We start from the raw sequence: 21,792 nt of genomic DNA on the forward strand, positions 1-21,792 counted from the left end.
GGTTTGAATCCCCGTGACGGGGTGAGCTCCCGTTGCTCGGCCCCAGCTCCTGCAACCTAGCAGTTCGAAAGCACGTCAGAGTGCAAGTAGATAAATAGGTACCGCTCCAGCGGGAAGGTAAACAGCGTTTCCGTGTGCTGCTCTGGTTCGCCAGAAGCGGCTTAGTCATGCTGGCCACATGACCCGGAAGCTGTAAGGCCGGCTCCCTCAGCCGATAAAGCAAGACGAGTGACGCAACCCCAAAATCGGTCATGACTGGACCTAATGGTCAGGGGTCCCTTTACCTTTACCTTGTTGGCATCTGTCTGTCTCAAAAAGGCTAAGGGGCGGAAGATCAAGCAATGTGGAAAGAGAAATCAGTTATTGTGCGCTGCAAGTCCTTGACACAAAATACAATTCTACACCATGCAAAGCTGAAATGAAAAACTCTGTCAATGACTGAAACGGCAATCCTATACACATTTACCTGGATGTAAGTCCATTGAGGTGTCACTTCCAATATCTGAGTTCTCCCCCCCCCCAACTGATCACTTTCAAAGATTGCAAAGCCATGATGGCTTTTTGAGGGGAACTGAGGGATATTTACCTGTGTCTTGTTGGCATTGGGACGCAGGTGGCGCTGTGGGTTAAAGCCTCAGCGCCTAGGACTTGCCGATCGAAAGGTCGGCGGTTCGAATCCCTGCAGTGGGGTGCGCTCCCGCTGCTCGGTCCCAGCGCCTGCCAACCTAGCAGTTCGAAAGCACCTCCGGGTGCAAGTAGATAAATATGGACCGCTTACCAGCGGGAAGGTAAACGGCGTTTCCGTGTGCGGCTCTGGCTCGCCACAGCAGCGATGTCACGCTGGCCACGTGACCCGGAAGTGTCTCCGGACAGCGCTGGCCCCTGGCCTCTTAAGTGAGATGGGCGCACAACCCCAGAGTCTGTCAAGACTGGCCCGTACGGGCAGGGGTACCTTTCCCTTTACCTTAAGTCCATTGGGGCTTACATCTGAGTAGAAATGCATAGAACAGCACTGCTGTTCATTATTATTAGTAATAATAACCACTATAATTAATGATGAAAAACAATGTTGTTGTTGTTTGCTTGCAATGGACAAGGAGGTATGTGCTGAGAAGTGGCCATAAGGTCTAGAATCTTGCTTTCAAGCAAATACTGAAATTCAAAATAAGCATCCCCCCAATATAACTTTCAGAGAATTTCCCCCTCTTGTAGAATATTGTCGTTCTCTCTCTCTTTCTTACACACACACAGTGCATCTCCCATTTCTCTTGATGCTGGGGTGTTTTTTCCTCCACTTAGTGTCCAATTAAGGGACATCTGCCAATCCTAAATTACACTCAAATTTATGTGAGTGACGAGGTATGAAAGGAGGAGAGCTTCTGCTCAAACTAATCTTTTTACAACCCAGAATATGGGTAATTTATGCCCACTAAAGCTTTTACACTGATGTTTTAGAATGGACAACTGTCACCCATCACATAGCTGTATAACTTTATGGAAACAAATTGCATGGAGTATAGATCAATATGGTTCTATTTACCTTCGGTGAAATAAGGGAGGGTTCCCCCCTCCATAAACCAAGGAGTCAAAGTATAGCTTCAGCACAAGCATTGCAAATGCGGTCATGGCTGCAAAATGTTGGCAGCTGAAGTAGCTGAAATAAATTTGCTCCCGAAAGGAATGTCCACAAAATTCTCCTTGCCAGATTTTTAGAAAATGTGGATAAATTGAAACATCACAAATAATACATGGAGCATGGAACACAAATATATGCATTTTATCACTCTCTCCTAATAGTAGAACCCAGTGGTGCTATCTAACAAAGCTGAAGGATAGGACATTCAAGTCAGAAAATGGAAGGACTTCATCATATAAGCATGCCTAGCAGGACTGAAGCATGCCTCCCACACATCAGCTGATTTCACCCATTGATTGACAGGTGAGCATAGTTTGATTGACAGATGAGCTGATTGACAGGTGAATATAGTTTTAGGGGAATAGCCCTGCTGGACAAATTGAATCCTGTCATGGGCCAAGATTGGCCTGATGGCTAGATGTTGCCAACCCCTGGATGAGACTGAACTTTGGTCTGATTTGTAGGCCTCGTCTTTTTCTTATTTTTAATATTTACTGAATATTCGATATTACTTATAAAATATTTATATACTGCTATTCATATGTGTGTGTCTATCATCTATCTATCTAGCTAGCTATCATCTATCTATCTATCATCTATCATCACCATCTATCTATCAACTATAATCCATCATCTATCAACATCTCAGAGTGTTCACAATAGGTATACATAAAACCATACAATAAAAAGCATATAAAAATATTGAAGTCAGAAATCAGCTAGCTATTATGGAAACGTGTCTTCTTACTTGGCTGCATAAGCCTGACAGAGTAAAAAAGTTTTCAACAGGCGTTAAAAAGTTGCCGTAGAAGGTACCAAGGGGCTGGGCTGAGAAGACTTACAACTCAGTTTCTTGTTGTCAAATGAGCCTCACCAACTTGAGGAATGACCCACGATGCTCCTGCAGGGATCAGGCTGGAGCATAAGTATTCTGTCGGTCCCCAAGGTAAACTGGGCCTACGTTGCATAAATCCCATTTAACTTCTAGCAGGATTCCGTGGTGACCCAAGATGGTGTTGGGTAAGATCTAGGCCAGGCTTTCCCAACCTGGAGACCTCCAAATGTTTGGGGCTGGCAGCATTTGTAGTCCCAAAGATCTGAAGGGCACCAGGTGGGCTGGAACAAGTCTAGACGGTCAGGTAGGGATCAAGGATATTAGGGTTTCAAACCTCTGCTCAGCCATGCAGCTCGTGAGGTGAACTTGAGTGAGTCAACCTGTAAAACAACTGGAGAGAATACCATGTTTGCCACCCTAAATTTCTTGGGGGGGGGGGGACCATGCGAGCGATTCCTCCCTCCCTCTCCTCTGAATGAAAGCCACACTCTGTTGTAGACACAAACCAGCCTTCATCGCTGAGCATTTCTGAAAGCTGTTAGGACATTGCTCTCTTTTTTGCCTCCTTTGTTGTCATGTTCCTGTCATCATTATGAATTGCTTGGTAAACACGCTGCATAAACAGGACTGCACTTCTGTTTATTTTGACGCAAGAGGAGAAATGCTCTGTCCCCATGCTGGGAAGCTGAGTTCATAGGTGTGGAGCTATTGGAATGAGTGTGTGGGTGGGGGGATGTGGGAAGAAGAATGGAGGTATGTGTGAGAGAGGGAATAGGAAAGGATTGCAGGCCGTAGCAGAGGAAGGGAAGAGGCAGCAGCACCTCAGCTTGAGCTAGGATCCTCAAAACATCTGCTGGGCGTGCATGGATCCCATCTGGAGTCATGTGTCAGGGATGCTTGAGGTGAGTGTATTTACCCCCTCTTTTTCTGTAATTAGTGCAAAATGTGGGATGTGATACATAAGAAGCAGTCAAGTACAACATTTCTTGTTTTCCTAGAGTGGACATGCAGGGGAATGTTTGGTCCAGCCAGTCGAAAACGTCCTGTTTCCTCCTGGAAATAGGAACATCCTTCCTTTGCATGTTTCCTCCCAGAAACCGGAACATCCTTTCTTTGCATGTGACTAGAGGTGGGCGTGATCTTACCTGTTCAGGTAACAAAAGGACAAGGCATGCAGCACACTCTCTCTCTTTGACTTCCTCCGTCATTGGAGCAGCTTTTTAGCTAGAAATGCCCTATTGGCTTTTAGCCAATAGAGGACACTGGGATTATCCCCATATACAGATATGTATATATCTGTAACTAAGTCTGCTTTCAGGGATCCCACTGTGAACTGATGTGAGTAAACTTCTTTTACTTAATCAGGAGAGCATTTGTTGTGCATGCAGAAGGTCCTGAGTTCAATCCCCAGCAGCAACTCCAGGTAGGACTGCGAGAGAACCCTGCCTGAAACCCCAGAGAGCCACTGCCAGTTTCAGACAGTACTGAGCTAGACAGGCCATTGGTCTGACTAAATATGAGGCAGCTTCCTTTTTATCCACGACTCAAAGGAAGGGCTGTAGCTCAGTGGCAGAACATCTGCTGTACATTACAGAAGGTCCCATATTCAATCCCTGGCATCTCCAAGCCAGGTAGGCTTGGGAAAGGCTTCTGTCTGAAACCCTGAAGAGCTGCTGCCAGCCAGTGTAGACAAGACTGGTGTTCCATTGTTTTGTTTGAAATGGGATTTGATTTGGAATCTGTTTGACTAAAGCAGATTAACAAAGTGCTTGTTTGGTGAACATAGCAGTTTTTTAAGCAACAACCTCCTTTTTAGGAACCTCAAACTTCACTTTTTCTCCATTTGTAGGAGCACTTCCAATATTTAAGACCACTTTAAAACAAATACTTGAATTGACTTTTCATTCCTCTTTCACATCCCCACTTTCCTTCTCAATGCTGTTCGTATTCTCCTGCTTCCCCAGCCCTTTCAAACAACTGTTATCTCAACCCTCGGGATCAGATTTGCCTATTCCTAAGTTTGAAACACCTTGTGGGCTGTGGCACCATGTGGCTCTTCTCACAGTGTGAAAGGAAGCGTGTGGTGGCTCTGAAGAGAAAAAGGCGGGTGTGAAAACGACTTTGCTTGAGTGGGTGAAAAGGGAAGGATTGTAAGTCAGGGTGTAGAGGAAGGGAACACACACATTTCTTTGCTTTAATTAGCAAAGACATATTTTGTCCTCGGGATTTTGCTTAGGCCAAACTTAAAGCTCCTATTAATGCAGCACACAGTTAAACTGTGGAACTCACTCCCACAGGAGGGAGTGATGGACACCATTATGGATGGTTTTAAAAGAAGATCAGACATGGAGGAGGGGGCTGTCACTGGTTGGTAACTGTGATGGAGGCTATTCTCTGCCTCCAGAGTTGGAGACAGTAATGCTTCTGAACAGGGCTGGCTCACCCATGAGACAGGATGAAGCAACTGCCTCAGGCAGCAGGATCCACAAGGGCAGCAGATTCAGCCTCCAGGGAATGCATCACCTGATGGCACATTCCTTGGAGACCATATCTGTTGTCTCCTTGGAAGCCCCACACCCATGCTGCCTCTGCAATAACTGAACTGCTGGGAAGCATGGATAGTCTCCTGTCATCCTTTGTTTCCAATGTAGATCTTTATCCCCTCCTCAATCTTGATACAGATCTTCACTCGCCACTTCTTCCTTGGTGGTAAGAAGGCACCATTTTGTGGTTTGCCTCAGGTATCAAAATGTCTTGGGTCGGCCCTTCTTCTGGCTATCAGTTGATGGAAAACACAAGCAGAGTGCTCTTGTGCGCAAGCTGCCCTGGCTCCTGCTCAAAACATGCAAACAGAAGCTCTTTTAAGTAAATTAGAGATGTTTACTCAAGTAAGTAAGAGTACAGGCTTAGTAGCAGACACAGGGCTCAAGAGTCATGGTTCAGGAGCTCGGGAGCATGGCAAGAGGTTTAGAACAGGACAGAAGCAATGAAAATATCCAAACAGGTTTTCCTGACCCTCCCAGCAAGCTTTTAGTGACTAGGCATGGTATGCTCATTCACAAAACTCTTGAACTTTGTGGGGAATGTCAAAATGTCAAGCTTGTACATGCTCCCCTCTGCAAAGGCAGTGCCTGGTTCTGAGCAACTAGTGGTCCTACTCTAACTGGAGGATGAGGAACTCAGAGTACGTTTTTTACTGAAACCTTTACCCGAACTCAGAGTACAATTTTTGCTCAAATCAGTACTGTGCCCAGGAAAATACAATCCAAAGGCACAGCGGGTGCTATGTATGGCTAAGCAAGCTAAGACGTTGATCCAATGAGTGACACATCCCCATGGGTCCCCTTCTATGGGTATGGGGTGGGCACAACTTCAGTGATGCAAGTGGGACATTCCTTTGACAGGGGCAAGCAAATGGGAACGCCTTCTGGAGGGCTGGACCTAAGCTGTCAGTTCACATCTGCACTGGAACCTCCATGAGCTAGGTGAAGGAGACATGGGCAGCATTTTGAGCCAGAGTGACTATTTCTGGGAGGACAGGTGAGCTCCAGTGGCACTGGAGGGGTTGACACAATTGAAGGTGAGTCTGGTATGGGAGCTGGGGGTGATCTAGGTGCAGTGTGTCTAGGTGCCATAATATGGGACAGAGTGGAGAACTGGGGGTTACACTGCTGGGACCCTCGCTGGGACCTGACTCCTCATCTGTAGCTCCCTCTTGGGGTGATGTGAGGCCCTGAAACAACCTGTCCCAATCACCTTAGCCCCTCCCCAGGGGTATCAACAGGCAACACCTCCCCTGCCTAGTCCTGATCTGACCAGCCATTCCACAATGTCTACTCATGAACCAATCCTACAACATCCTGTTCAGTCACTGCCACCTTCTGTCCAGCTTCCCCCATCAGCTGATCAAAGCCCTCCCCAATCCCCACTGAGGTCCTCCACTCTGCAGCAGGGTTGGTGGGGAGAGTTGGCATCCATGCTTACCCTTCCAAAGTGTCTGAAGTTGGGGGAGCAGAAAACACTTTTTCTGTATGCAACGACAGCTGCATGGATGCTATTAGCCCAGAGATGGAAAGAAGACAAAGCCCCTACCAGAGAAGAATGGCAAATTAAACTCTTGGACTATGCTGAAATGGCGAAACTGACGGAAAGCTCAGGAAGACCAAGAAGACCAAAACTTTAACAAAGAATGGGAAAAAATATATAATTTATCTTGGAGACCACTGTAAGCAGATAAAAACATTAGCAGGGTTGCAATAACACTTGCAATGTAGCAATTATTATGGAAACAATGGAGTGGGACCCTCATACCTACGGGACCGCCTCTCCCGGTATGTCCCACGGAGGACCTTATGGTCCATAAACAGCAACACCCTAGTGGTCCTGGGCCATAAGGAAGTTAGATTAGCCTCAACCAGAGCCAGGGCTTTTTCAACACTGGCTCCAGCCTGGTGGAATGTTCTGTGTCATAAGACCAGAGCCCAGCAGGATCTGATTCCTTTCCGCAGGGCCAGTAAGACAGAATTGTTCCGCCTGGCCTTTGGCTTAGAGTCAATTTGATTCCCTCGCCTCTTTCTTTCTTCCTTTCTCCTCCTGTGATGAGGCTGCATTTTAATGTTTTAATGTTGTATTTTAATCTTGTTTTTAAGTTGTGTTCATTCAACTTGTTTTTATTATTGGTTGTTAGCCACCCTGAGCCCAGCCTTGGCTGGGGAGGGCAGGGTATAAATAAAAATTATTTTTTTAATTTTATTATTATTATTATTATTATTATTATTATTATTATTATTATTATTATTATTATTATATAAAATATGGACTATTGAAGATATGCAGTAGAAAAAGGTTAGCAATGGGACCCATGGAGGGGAAGGTAGGAAGTCCAGAGATTTGGAGGGATCTTTAAATTTTATACTTGTTAAATCAAATAAAAATTATTAAAAACGAAAGTGTCTGAAGTTGGGACATAAAGGGAAGACGTCCCAGGTTCCCACGGTTAACCCCTGTTCATTGCTTTCTCCTCTTCCATCTGAGCCTTCCAATCCAAGCCCAATCCCTAAGGTGCTGTGAGTCTCGTGGTAGAAGCAAATTCATGGAGAAAGAAAGTCATTTTATGAGGCACAAAACGGCTTTTAATTTCAGCTTGCCCCTAAAAAATAATAATAATAGCTTTCCCGTTGAAGAAGAAGTGCGTTTGAATACTTTAAATAAAATGCTTCTTCCTTCAAGCAAATTCTCTGAAAGGGTGTGCGTGTGTTGAGGAATATCAAAACTCCCCTTCTTCATGCAAATACGGCCGTCATTCACATTCAAATGAACTTATAAGAAAGAGGATCTGCAGCGGTGGAGATAAATATGATAATAACGGTAAGAGTTTGCTGTGATTTCCTCTGTCAAAAGCTATTCCAAGAGCAGGCTGGATCCTCCTGGGGAGCAGCTAGCTCCCAAGTTGCACATCAGACAGAGCAGTAGTGCTTGCAAAGACAAAAGGAGCAAAATTAGGCACATCACAATATTCTTTGTCAGTGACTGTGACACTAAGGAATCAGGCCCACCATGCCTTCCACCCATTAACTGCTTGCCTCATAGGGTGGGTGGAGCCAAGGAAGGCCATTTTCAAAAATGCATTTAGTGCCTGGAAGAATGAAAGAATTATCAGCTGTAACTCTTTTCCTCTTCTCCTAACATTTCATTTTCACTTGTTTATTTATACTAGAAGCAGCAATTAAGTCATTTCAGTTTTAAGACAAGGGTATGATTCCACAGGTTGTCATGTGTCCATGGAGGCCTATTATCAGGTTCTTTTGATGCAGCATATGTTATAAAACTATGCCAGTTTGATTGAAAAGTAGTAGCTTCCTCACCCATTTGGCTCTCTCAGATGTGGGTTGTCAGTCTGTCCATTAATATTAAGCCCCAGAGGCCTGAGATGCAGACCTCTGTACAGTCGTACCTTGGTTGTTGAACACCTTGCGACTCAAACTTTTGGCTCCCAAATGCCACAAACCCGGAAGTGAGTGTTCTGGTTTGCGAACTTTCTTTGGAAGGTGAACATTCAACGCAACTTCCGTGGCTTCCAATTGAATGCAGGAAGCTCCTGCAGCCAATCGGAAGCCATGCATTGGTTTTTGGACATTTTCAGAAGTCAAACAGACTTCCAGAATGGATTCCATTCGACAACCAAGGTATGACTGCACAGGCTTGCCTTTAGAGTCTCTCAATAACTGCCGTGCAGCAGTCATCAGGTTAGTAATGAGTTTGCGTTGGAAAGTTGAACAGCTTCTGAATAATATGATAGACTTGCTATATTAGATTCCAAAGGGATATCATATTTTGTGATAAGGCCTGCTTCATGAAAAACCGGCTGAAACTCTGAAGAGTTCCTGTCTCAGAAGGTCAAAGCTGCTCAGGTTGCACATGGCTTCCATTCTGATTGCTATGTGAACATCTCTTAGAAGCCCTTCTCTCAGTCCCACCACCCTCACAGGCACGTGTAGAGAGGAGGACATGGGAAAAGGACCTTCTAGGTGGCTGTTCCCAAGCATAGAGAGGCTAGACTTGCTCTCTCCTTGTCTTTCTGCTGGCAAGTGAGGACTGTTTTATTTTGATGGTTTTTGGTGAACTGACTGTTTTTAATGAAAGAGCTCTTAGTGCTGTGCTGTTTTTTGAGATCTGTTTACTAGAGTTCATAGATTTGTTTTTCTCTATTTTTAAAATCTATTATTTTATATGTTTTATCCATGTACATTTAAATTTATGTGAGCCCATTGAGTCCTAGTTCTGTGGAAAAGTGGGGTTATTATTATTATTATTATTATTATTATTATTTTCACTTCTTTGTAACTTTTCTTGAGGAGCAGGATTCTGGGGGTAATGAAGTCATCTTCATTTTTAAATATATTTTCATTGTCACTGTCATTAAACATAATCAATTTACAACATGGGCAGAGGAGCGTGATCAAGGTGATAAAGGGAGTGGAAACCAAACTTTATGAGGAATGGTTGAGAGAGTTGGTATGTTTAGCCTGGAGAAGAGAAGACTGAGAGGTGATATGAGAGCCATCTTCAAATATAGGAAGGGCTGAAGATGGAAGATGGAGCAAGAATGTTTTCTGCTGCTCCAAAGCAATGGATTCAAATTACAAGAGACTCTGACTAAACATTAGGAAGAACTTCCTGAAGGCAAGAACTGGTTGAGAATGAAAGGGACCACCTCAGAAGGTGGTAGACTTTCCATCACTGGAAGTTTTGAACAGAGGTTGGGTGGCCATCTGTCAGGGATTCTCTAGTTTTGATTCCTGTGTTGGACTAGATCAGGGGTCAGCAAACTTTTTCAGCAGGGGTCCGGTCCTCTGTCACTCAGACCTTGTGGGGGGGGGGGGGCAGACTACGGTATATTTTGGGGGAAAAATTAAAATGAATGAATTCCTATGCCCCACAAATAACCCAGAGATGCATTTCAAATAAAAGCACACATTCTACTCATGTAAAAACATACTGATTCCCAGACCGTCCGCGGGCCGAATTTAGAAGGCATTTGATCCAGATCCGGGCCTTGGGCCTTAGTTTGCCTACCCATGGACTAGATGACCCTTTCAGTCCCTTCCGGCTCTATAATTCTATGGTGCTGGGGAAAACTCAGTATCTTTTTTCTTTTTTTTACAGTAGTAGAAGAAATGAAATAAAAGAAGAAAAAAGTTTAGTGTGCCTCCAGTGTGGCTGGGACTTCAGAGGAGAGAGGAGGAGAGGGCAGAACCTACTACTTAAAACAGAGAGAAGGTGTGAGGGCAGGATTTCAATCAAGTCACTTTTGTTAACAGATTAAATAAAAGGATGCTGCATTGTAAATGTATGTGTTCTGATTCCCTCCCGTATCATTCTTCTCTCCTGGGTCAACTTTCATCCAAGGCTGGTTGCCAAACGCACTTGTACCAAGATTGAAGGGAGGGGTGCTTTGCTTCTCTCCAGCTCAACCATAAACCTCAAGAACATGAGAGCTCTGTAGTGGAACCAGGTCAAAGATCCACCTAGAAGTTCTAGGAGATTATTGCAGGGCTCCATGGTTTGTGGGCTGTAGCGTCTATACTGTCTCCAATGCTATTCCACATATATGCAACTGGATTTGGATTTGGAGCAGGACGTCATTAAAATACTGATCTTTCTCATGAAGCTCTATCGCTCCATTCCATGGGGATCAAGGGATGCTGTGCAGTTGTTGGAATTGTGCCCGGAGGCAGCAGTGGACTGGATGAGGGCCAATAAGCGGAGGCTGAATCCTGATAAGTGGGGCGGGTGGTTGCCATGTCCAAGTCTTATGTGTACATCTTGTTCTGGGATGGGTTGCAGGAACAGGTTCATTGTTTGGGAGTACTTTTATGTTGTAAAACAGCCTGCGATATTTGGATGTAGGGCGGCATACACATTTAATTAATGGTGATGATGTTACTGTATTCCAAATTTTCACCAGAATCTAAAGTGGCTTCTGTGACTTCGGCTGCAGATGTTCCTGCACCAGGATAGCCTGGCTTCAGCTGTCCATGCTCTGGTGACCTCCTGTGTGGACTGCTGTAATGTGCTGTATATGGGACAGCCCTTGAAGGTGGTCCCGTGGCTGCTGCTAGAGTAGAACCCTGCTGCTAGGTTGGTAAATGGGGCAGCCTAATGGGGCTATGTGCCACCAGTCCTGTAAGTCCTACACTGGTTTCCAGTGACCTACAGCCTCCAATTCAAGGGTGAATACTTCCTTAGAAAGCCCTAAATGGTTTGGGACCCAAGTAGCTGGAAGAGCGCATTCTCTAGCATCAACTGTCTCAGCCCTATAACCAGCAGGCAAGGCCTTGGTGGTGGTGCCATAAGTTTTATTAACCTATGGTAGGGCCTTTTCAGTGGTGGTTCCCTAATTGTAGAATGCTCACCCTGGTGAGGTGTCCATCATTAATGACATTTGGAAGGGGAGGGGGGTTGGATTTGAAAACATTCCTATTTCTTCAGGTGCATTTGATGGCCAAAGAGCACTGTTCCTGGCAATCTAAGTACAGTCGTACCTTGGTTGTCAAATGGTTTGGTCAAACAAATTAGCTCCTGAACGCCACAAACCTGCAAGTAATTGTTCCATTTGCGAATGTTTTTTGGAAGCCAAACTTCCGACTTGGCTTCCAGTTGAGTGCAGGAAGCTCCTGCAGTCAATCGGAAGCCACACCTTGGTTTTTGAACGGTTCTCCCAGAATGGATTAAGTTTGACAACCAAGGTACAACTTTATGGGGACAAGGACTTCATAAGACCATTAGGTCCAGAGTCTAAAATAAATCTGCATAACTTCACTACAGGTTTGGGTCAGAATGAAAACTGGGGTTTGGATAGGGGAATATGCTGGAAAGGGGTATGGCAAGTTGGTGAGAACCAAGTACAAAAAGGATACCTCAAAACAAAGTTTTGATGCAGCTGTCACCGGAACTTTAAAATTTGAAATTCAGAATGCCTTGGGTGTTATTCAAAAATCAAAACCTTCTAAAGGATCTGGAAATCAAGACTTGCGAGGAATAGCTGAGGGAGCTGGGTATGTTTAGCCTGGAGAAAGAAGACTTAGAGGTGATAGGATAGTCATTTTCAGAGATATGATGGGCTGCCACATGGAAGATAGAGGGGAGAACCTGAACCAATGTTGCAAGAAAGGAGATTCTGGCTAAAAATTAGGAAGAAGTTTTTGATGGCATGCGCTGTCTGAGAGTGGACTGGCCCACTTCAGAAGGTGGCAGACTCTCCTCCATTTCAGGTTTTTAAACAGAGGTCAGGTGGACATTTGCCAGGGGTTCTTTGGCTGATTTCTGCATTGCAAAGAGGTTGAACTAGATGCCCCTTCCAACTCTACAGTTCTCTGATTCTGTGCTGGTACAGACAGTATTGAGCTGGACGGATCCATGCTCTGACTTGAGATACAGCTGCTTCCAATGTACCTTCTTGATTCCTGGCTCATCTGAGTGTCTGATGCACAGATAAATTTCTGAATAATAATCCTTCCATAAATGGATGTGTGGAGATATATATATATATATATATATATATATATATATATATATATGCAGGTTTTGGTGTCCTCGGGTGTCTTCCCGTGTAAAAGTTGGGGTGTCTAGGCGACGTTTCGACGAGGTCTCACTCGTCATCTTCAGGCTGGTGCTTTCGGCTTCTTGTTACTGGAACAGAGCGGGATCTCAATGTTTGAGTTCCTATAAATACTGTAGAGGGGGTGTGGTGTCTAGCCTCCAATGTTCTGGGCAGAGAGGAAGTTCCCAGGCTAGTGTGCCTTTTCTTCTTTTGTTCCTTAATTACTTGAGAGATACCTTGAGTGATTTCTTGAGTGATATCCTGAGTACCACTTAGGTGGGTCATTAGGTGTGGATTAGTTGCTAAAGTCAAGAGGTCAAGACACAAAGAGGTCAAGACACAAAGACTTTAGCAACTAATCCACACCTAATGACCCACCTAAGTGGTACTCAGGATATCACTCAAGAAATCACTCAAGGTATCTCTCAAGTAATTAAGGAACAAAAGAAGAAAAGGCACACTAGCCTGGGAACTTCCTCTCTGCCCAGAACATTGGAGGCTAGACACCACACCCCCTCTACAGTATTTATAGGAACTCAAACATTGAGATCCCGCTCTGTTCCAGTAACAAGAAGCCGAAAGCACCAGCCTGAAGATGACGAGTGAGACCTCGTCGAAACGTCGCCTAGACACCCCAACTTTTACACGGGAAGACACCCGAGGACACCAAAACCTGCATTCCTGTACCCGTGAAAATCTACGAAAGCATATATATATATATATATATATATATAAAATTTGAAAGGTGACAGCCAAATTGTGCATCACTTTCCACACCATTCTGCTCCAGCTGCCTGGTGTCTCAGTTCTGCCCGTAAGGAAACATATGGGTCAAATAACAGGAGGCAATCTGGATTTCTGCGCTCCCCGAGCTCGAGGGCAGCCACGGAGGAGAGAGGAGGGCGTTGTGCGTGGTGACAATCTGAAAACATCTTGTCACACAGTGCCCCTGTTCACCTTGGAAAGTCTGAGGGTGGTGCTGGAAAGGATTCAGCAAGTTGTTTAGGTCGCTCACCCTTTGCTAGGGATGTGATTGAAATGCCTGCTGCAGATACCGCCAGGGAAAGACCATGGAGGGCAGCCAGCCATGGAGGCGGGAATGCTAATTCTTTGGGGTCAGCACATGCCAAGGGTGCAGCAAGTACAAAATGAGCGCTCATAATTGTTAAGAGTACCTTTTAGTCTACTCCCTCCCCCCTTTGTGTTCCTATTATTCTTTTATATGTCCAATTTGTGATCTTATCAAAGGTTTTCTCAAAGCTGCTGCTTCCGGTGTGTAGAGAAGATCAGATTGGAGCTATTTCACCCTCCCTGCAATCCTCATGAAAATAAGGCACCCTGTACCTATTATTATTATTATTATTATTATTATTATTATTATTAGTCAATGTGGTATAGTAATTAGAGTGTTGAACTGGGACCTGAAAAACCAGGGTTCAAATCCTCTCTCGGTTATGAAGCCCTCTGGATTATGACCTGCCTCTCAGTATAACCTACCTTACTGGGCTGTTGTGGGGACTAAGAGAGGAGGAGGACATGCACACCAGCGTGAATGAATTTAAAAGAGAATTAGACAAATTCATTGAGGAGAAGGCTGCTAGCCACAATGGCTATGCTCTGCCTCCACAGTCAGAGGCACTAATGCTTCTGAATACCAGTTGGTGGAAACCACAAGGGGTGTTGGTCTTGTGCTCAGTTCCTTCTTGTGGGTTTCTCTCAGGCATTTGGTTGGTCATTGTGAGAACAAGATGCTGGACTAGATGGGCCATTGATCTGATCCAGCAGTCTCTTCTTGTGTTCTTAGGTTAACCCAAGAAGAAGAAGAAGAGGAGGAGGAGGAGTTTGGACTTGATATCCTGCCTTTCACTCCCCTTAAGGAGTCTCAAAGCGACTAACAATTTCCTTTCCCTTCCTTCCCCACAACAAACACTCTGTGAGGTGAGTGAGGCTGAGAGACTTCAGAGAAGTGTGACTAGCCCAAGGTCACCCAGCAGGTGCACGTGGAGGAGCAGGGAAGTGAACCCGGTTCACCAGATTACAAGTCCACCGCTCTTAACCACTACACCACACTGGCTCTCAGAAAGCCTCTGCCTGCCGCTGTAGACAGTACTGAACTAGGTGGACCAGGAGGACTGACTCAGTATAAGCCAATTTCTTATATTCCTTTTACCCTAGACACTGAGGATAAAATCTTATCCTACTTGCAATGACTTATTCCTTGGTTGGTAGCATTACCCCATTTAGGGTTCTATTTCTTGGTCACACGGGACTGTGACCAAACATTGCCAAAAGACCGCCTTTGTTCTCCATTCACAAACTCAGTTCTACATGGGCGGGATGCAGGAATGAGCACCTAAATGTCCAGGTTTCCCCTACCTCTGAACAAACATTTAGAATAGGAATGGGGGAAATTTTGTCTTTGGGACGGCCTGGCAGCCATCCTCCCCCTGGGGTGTGTGCATTTGAAATGCTTAAGCAAAAGAGAGCAAAAATAGAAAGCAGAGCATATGGGTCTGCAGATAATGTTTCATTATAAATTATCACATTTTCCAGGCAGATACGCCTCTTCTCTTCACACCAATGATGTGAAGGATGGGTTGCCTTCCCCTACCCCTCAATTTCTGCATATGTGCTATATAAATAAATAAAAATAATATTTTTTGTTTAGCTCTTGCAGTTTTTCAAAGGACTGAAATCAATAGTTTTTCAACTCTCTCTCTCTCTCTCTCTCTCTCTCTCTCTCTCTCTCTCTCTTTCTCTCTTCCCATTCCTCCTTCTCCCTCTTTCGCTCCACGTAAGAGACAGAGATGTCCTCCTACTACAGACACCCAAAAGGACAGTATATTTATATACTACATAAAGACCTGATTGCAAGTGTCCCCAGATTAGTGACGTACAGTACTGAAAAATGTATCCCACATCTCCCCCCCCCCCAACTGTTCTCCCTCACTTAATGGGATATGAAATCAGGTTCAACAATTATCAGAGGGGAGAGAGAATTTGGGTGAAATTCTCAGGCTAGGGAATAGATTTCTGCTCTGCTTGCCTTAGGATACAGTGGTACCTCAGGTTAAGAGCTTATTTCATTCTGGAGGTCCGTTCTTACAGTGGCGTAGTGTGGGGGGTGCAGGGGGGCCAGCCACACCGGGCGCAACATCTGGGGGTTAGGGTTAGGGGGTGCAAATCCACGGGTTAGGGGGTGCAAATTGCTTGCCTTGCCCCAGGTGCTGACAACCCACGCTACGCTACTGTGTTCTTAACCTGAAACTGTTCTTAACCTGAAGCACCACTTTAGCTAATAGGGCCTCCTGCTGCTACCACACCGCTGGAGCATGATTTCTGTTCTTAACCTGAGGTACTATTTCTGGGTTAGCAGAGTCTGTAACCTGAAGTGTCTCTAACCCGAGGTACCACTGTAGAATCAGAATGGTAGAGATGGAAAGGACTCCAAGGGTTGTCTAGTCTGACCCCCTGCAAATGTAGGAATCACAGCTGAAGAATCCCTGACAGGTGGCCATCCAACCTCTGTTGAGTTTGGGGTGGGTGGGTGGGGGTGCTGGACAGTTGTCATTGTCTAAGTGAAGTCTTTTTACTTTTCAATCATAAAGCAGCCTAGAATATATATATATTAAAAAAGACTATAAAAGGCATAATGCATATAATAAAACGGCATTAAAACTTGAAACCAACAGGAGTTAGAAACCGCAACAATAAAATAGATGAATAATTTTCATTTACTTAGTATAAATGCTGTCATACCCAACTGACGTGCTGTAAGGGCAACTAAGATGATGAATGCAAAGTGGTTTTATGTAAAACGCTATTAACAGTTACTACCCATAATTGCTAAAGACCTTGAGAAGAACTTTTCAGATGGATCAGACTGAAGGCCCATCTACTACACCATTCTCAACATGCTCAATGAGATGCCTTTGGGAAACAAAGACAATAGTGCTATTGCCATTTGTGTCTCCCAGCAACAGGAAATGGAAGTTATGAAATAGAATAATAAAATTGTAGAACTGAAAGGTACTCCCAATGGCCATCTAGTCAAAAACCACAGCAACACAAGAATCACAGCTAAATAATCCCTGATGGGTGGTTATCTAACCTGTGTTTAGAAACCTTCAATGAAGGAGAGTCCACCACATTCTGAGGGTGTTTCCTCCACTGGCAAATAATGATGATGATGATGATGATAGTAATCGTAATCGTAATCGTAATCGTAATCGTAATCGTAATAGTAATAATAGTAATAATTTATTTATACCCTGCCCATCTGGCTGAGTTTCCCCAGCCACTCTGGGTGACTTCCAACAAAACATTAAAAACACAATAAAACACCAAACATTAAAAACTTCCCTAAACAGGGCTGCCTTCAGATGTTTTCTAAAAGTCAGATAGTTGTTTATTTCCTTGACGTCTGATGGGAGGGTGTTCCACAGGGCGGGTGCCGCTAATGAGATGCCCTCTGCCTGGTTCCCTGTAAGCTCACTTCTTGCCATGAGGGAACCGCCAGAAGGCCCTCGGCGCTGGACCTCAGTGTCTGGACTGGACGATGGGGGAGACACCCCTTCAGGTATACTGGGCTGAAGCCATTTAGGGCTTTAAAGGTCAGCACCAACACTTTGAATTGTGTTTGGAAATGTACTGGGAGCCAATGTAGGTCTTTCAGGACTGTTGCTATATGGTCTCGGTGGCCACTCCCAGTCACCAATCTAGCTGCTGCATTCTAAATTAGTTGCAAACAGCTCTTACCCTCAAGAAGTTCATAGAATCATAGAACTGTAGAGTTGGGAGGAACACAAGGGTCATCTAGTCCAACCCCTGCAATGCAGGAGGTTCTTCCTAATGCTTAGTCAGAATCTCTGTTTTTTAATCTATCACCTCTCAGTCCTCTTTTCCAGGTGAAACACCCCCCAACCCCCTCAACTGTTCCTCAAGTGATGGCAGATGAGGGGTCCAGGGAAAGAAGGTTTGAACAAAACTTTCTGGGTACCAACCTCCCTACAAAAGCACTTCTTTGAGAGCATATTTCCATAAATGGCTCTATCATCTCATGAACATCTTGCTTGTATAATATTACACATACAGTCCTTATGTTTAAGCATCTTGGGCTACTTTAAATTATCTTTTTTTATAGGCCGGGTAATTTGACTGCCTTAATTAGGAAAAAAAATATTGGCATTCACCCCACGAAGTTAATTGGCACCATCAAAGCACTGAATGATCCCTAATTTTGCTAGTTAGAGACACACCTGTTACCTGTGTCGCAGAGTAATATCTAGAGATTAAGAGGGAAGGAGAGTATAAAAAAGTAGCAGCTGCTGTACGGCAAACAATTTAGCAGATGACGGTTGAAACGGCAGAGTAAATGCTACAGCTCTTTTACCCCGTATGTGTGGGAAATGATCCATTTGGACTCCCTAATATCCTTCTGCATCTGCCAGAGAAAACACTTAGTGTGAACACAAAGGCAGCTTTGTCCCCAAATGTTGCAAGGATGGAAGAGATTCAGAGGTCACTTATCATAAGGTAAGGAAGGGCAGACCAGTCCATTCCTGGCCCATGTCTGCTTCACACGTGTCCATTTATAAGTCTGCTCCATCCTGTTTATACATTATACAATGATGGTAAAGGTAAAGGGACCCCTGACCATTAGGTCCAGTCGTGGCCGACTCTGGGGTTGCGGCACTCATCTCACTTTATTGGCTGAGGGAGCCGGCGTACAGCTACCAGGTCATGTGGCCAGCATGACTATGGCTGAACCAGAGCACTGCACGGAAATGCTGTTTACCTTCCCGCTGGAGTGGTATCTATTTATCTACTTGCACTTTAATGTGCTTTCGAACTGCTAGGTTGGCAGGAGCAGGGACCGGGCAATGGGAGCTCACCCCGTTGCGGGGATTCAAACCACCGACCTTCTGCTCGGCAAGTCCTAGGCTCTGTGGTTTAACCTACAGCACCACCCGTGTCCCTACAATGATGGTGATGGTGATTTTAAACAGCTGTATCACAAGTTGGGTTGTATCTAACTGTACTTACAAGAGACACATCAATAGGCAGATTAATTTCATAAAATAATAGAATTGTAGTGTTGGAAGGGACCCCAAGGGACCCCAAGTCCCACCACGTGCGATGTAGGAATCACAGGTAAAGTCCCCCTGACAGGTGGTCATCTGTTTCAAAACCTCAAACAAAGGAGACTCTACCACCTTCCGAAGGAGTCTTTTCCACTGCTGAACAGCTCCTACCAACAGAATTTAAGTTTACTGATTTTAATGGGTCTACTGTGAGCAAGATTGAGTAGGCTATCTCCTTTTGCATTTACAGTTTAGCTCAATGTATGTGTTTCTAAATGGATGTTATTCTTTAAAAGCTGCAAGTTGTCGATGCATCTGTGTATCAGTTTTTGAGCTGAAAGTGGTATTGCAACGTTTGGAGAAGTACGGCATCTAAAGGATAATTGGGATAAATGATATCCTTCCCGCTAAGAGAGCACCCAGTGAATGGAATGGCACAACCGTTACATGTATATGGATCCCCTGAGATTGGGCTGCAAAGTGATGTCACTGAAGGTGAGTGAGGACAAGGGAAAGCAGATGGGTGAATGTAAATATAAGCAGCCCCCCCCCAATATAATTGAAAATGGGGGCATTTTTATGTATTACTGACACACACACACCCCGGAAAAGTTGAGTACTTTCAACTGAACTATAGCAAGGGGGGATAGGGCATACACACACACACACACACACACACACACACAGAAAACAAACAAACAAACAAACAAATTCATACAGCAAGGGGAACAATCTGGGTATTCTAAAACTGTACTACAAAGAATAAAATCCAGTGGAACAGAATGACCTAGATTAGATAACAGATGAGCATCAACTGTTTTTTGTTTGTTTGTTTCATTTTGCTTTGTCCAGTGCAGTTTAATAATAATAATAATAATAATAATAATAATAATAATAATAATAATAATATTTCTACCCCGCCCATCTGGCTGGGTTTCCCCAGCCACTCTGGGACAGGGACAGCCCCGTGGAGGCCATGCTTTCCATGAAGTCCTGAGCAGCCCCTTGTAATGTCGTGTCGGCATGCATGTTAAAATCCCCTAGCATAACCAAACTAGGTGTCTCCAGAAGAACATACATCACAACATGAAGCAGCTCAGGCAGGGAATCCTTGGTGCAGTGAGGAGGTCACCAAAAGGAATCCTGTACTGCCCCTATTGCCCAACTTCCAGAACATGCACTCAGAGAACTGAGTGCCTGATGCAAACTAATGACTTCCTAAAAATCACTGCAGCCCCCCCTTCCCACCCACAAGGCCTGGGTTGCTGTGTGTAAGAGAAACCTGGTGGATGAGCAGCAGCAAGGACAGGCCCAACTGCTTCATCTAGCCAAGTCTATTATACATGCCAGGTCAAGTCCTCCATCCACCATCAAGTCATGGATAGCAGTGGTCTTATGAATCATTGATCTGGCATTGCACAGCAACACCTTCAGGTCATGTGGGTATCCCTTGCTGATTCCAATATCCAGCCAGTCAAGACCAGACCCGGAGGCAGGGATAGTCCTCAAACAACGACTAAAAATGCCTCCTTGGTAATTACATGGTCTGGTTTTAGCGTAACTCCTCCTACCATTGATCACTGAGATCGGTTGTCCCAGTGCACTTGCTAGGAAGACTCGACCAATTACCCATGGACTCTGGCACTTCCACATGGTCCCCTTACACCACACTACTAGATAATGACCTTCTCCCTCCCTCCCTGCCTCCCTCTCTGTTTTAAAGCAAAGTTCTCTCAACTGGTCTCCAGGATACCAAGACACTCTCAGCTCCTGAAATGCTGCTAGAATCTCTTGTCCCTGAGGGCTCTGAGTGGCAAATCGCATCCATCTTGCATCTTGTTTATTTGCATTTGCAGAGCTTAAATGAAGATATATGAGCCAGGGGCAAACAGACCCATTTAGAAGAAACTCTCCAGGACTCGTTATTATCTGCAATAAGAGTCATACAAATGACAATGAAAGGTGCCTTGGAAAGAGAAGTGGGAAGGGAGAGAGGTCACAATAAAGCGCTGGGAGACAGGCTTAAAGGGAGGAAACGTTTTCATCTTTGACTGATTTCAAATATATTTAAAAACACTTCAATCACCTTCCCCTGCAAAGGTTGGTGTGTGTGTGTGTGTGTGTGTGTGTGTGTGTAGAACCATCACAGTTTTATCAAAACTTATTTTGCTCCCCGAGGAATTCCTCAGGTATCACGTTACAGAACCAGAAACTTCTGTGGCCGTTTTGAAAATGTGCTTCAGGTCATCTTTGATGGAGGCTTGAAATGATGAAGCACAGCCACCTGCCATGGGAGCAATTAAATGAAGAGCAGCAATGACCACTGTTTTGGTGGGCCTTAAATGGGGATCAGGCAAATTTGTGGATGAGACTTGGTCTACCAGCAGGTATCAGCCATGGGCCATCAGCCATGGGCCACTGCATAAAAAGGGCTAATGCAATACAACTCTGTTCTGTCTTGGACAGACTCCTCTTGGAGTCCAGTGTCCAATTCTGGGCACCCCCCACCATCTCTCTCCATCCTTCTGTCTCTCCCCTCTTTTTCCCCAACCACACAATGTCTATGAAAACAGTGTCTCATATTGAACGTAAACAAAGAGACGAGACTCTATTTGTACTTTTCCTTGTTTATTTGTTTGTTTTGTAGCACAAGAATAGATAGATGATAGATCGATAAATAGATGATAGATAAGGTAAAGGGACCCCTCACCATTAGGTCCAGTCATGACCGACTCTGGGGTTGCAGCACTAATCTTGCTTTGTTGGCCGAGGGAGCCGGCGTACAGCTTCTGGGTCATGCGGCCAGCATGACTAAGCCGCTTCTGGTGAACCAGAGCAGCACACGGAAACGCCGCTTACCTTCCCACCGGAGCGGTACCTATTTATCTACTTGCACTTTGACGCGCTTTTAAACTGCTAGGTGGGCAGGAGCTGGGATGGAGCAATGGGAGCTCACCCCGTTGCGGGGATTCGAACCGCCGACCTTCTGATTGGCAAGTCCTAGGCTCTGTGGTTTAACCCACAGCGCCACCCGTGTCCCTAAGATGACCAAGAGCCTGGTAGTCAAGTCTTATGAAGAACAGTGGAGTTAAGGACGCGGGTGGCGCTGTGAGTAAAACCTCAGCGCCTAGGACTT

This window comes from Podarcis gaigeae (assembly GCF_964106915.1).
Source record: "Podarcis gaigeae genome assembly, chromosome: 8".
In the NCBI taxonomy this organism is placed as follows: Eukaryota; Metazoa; Chordata; class Lepidosauria; order Squamata; family Lacertidae; genus Podarcis; species Podarcis gaigeae.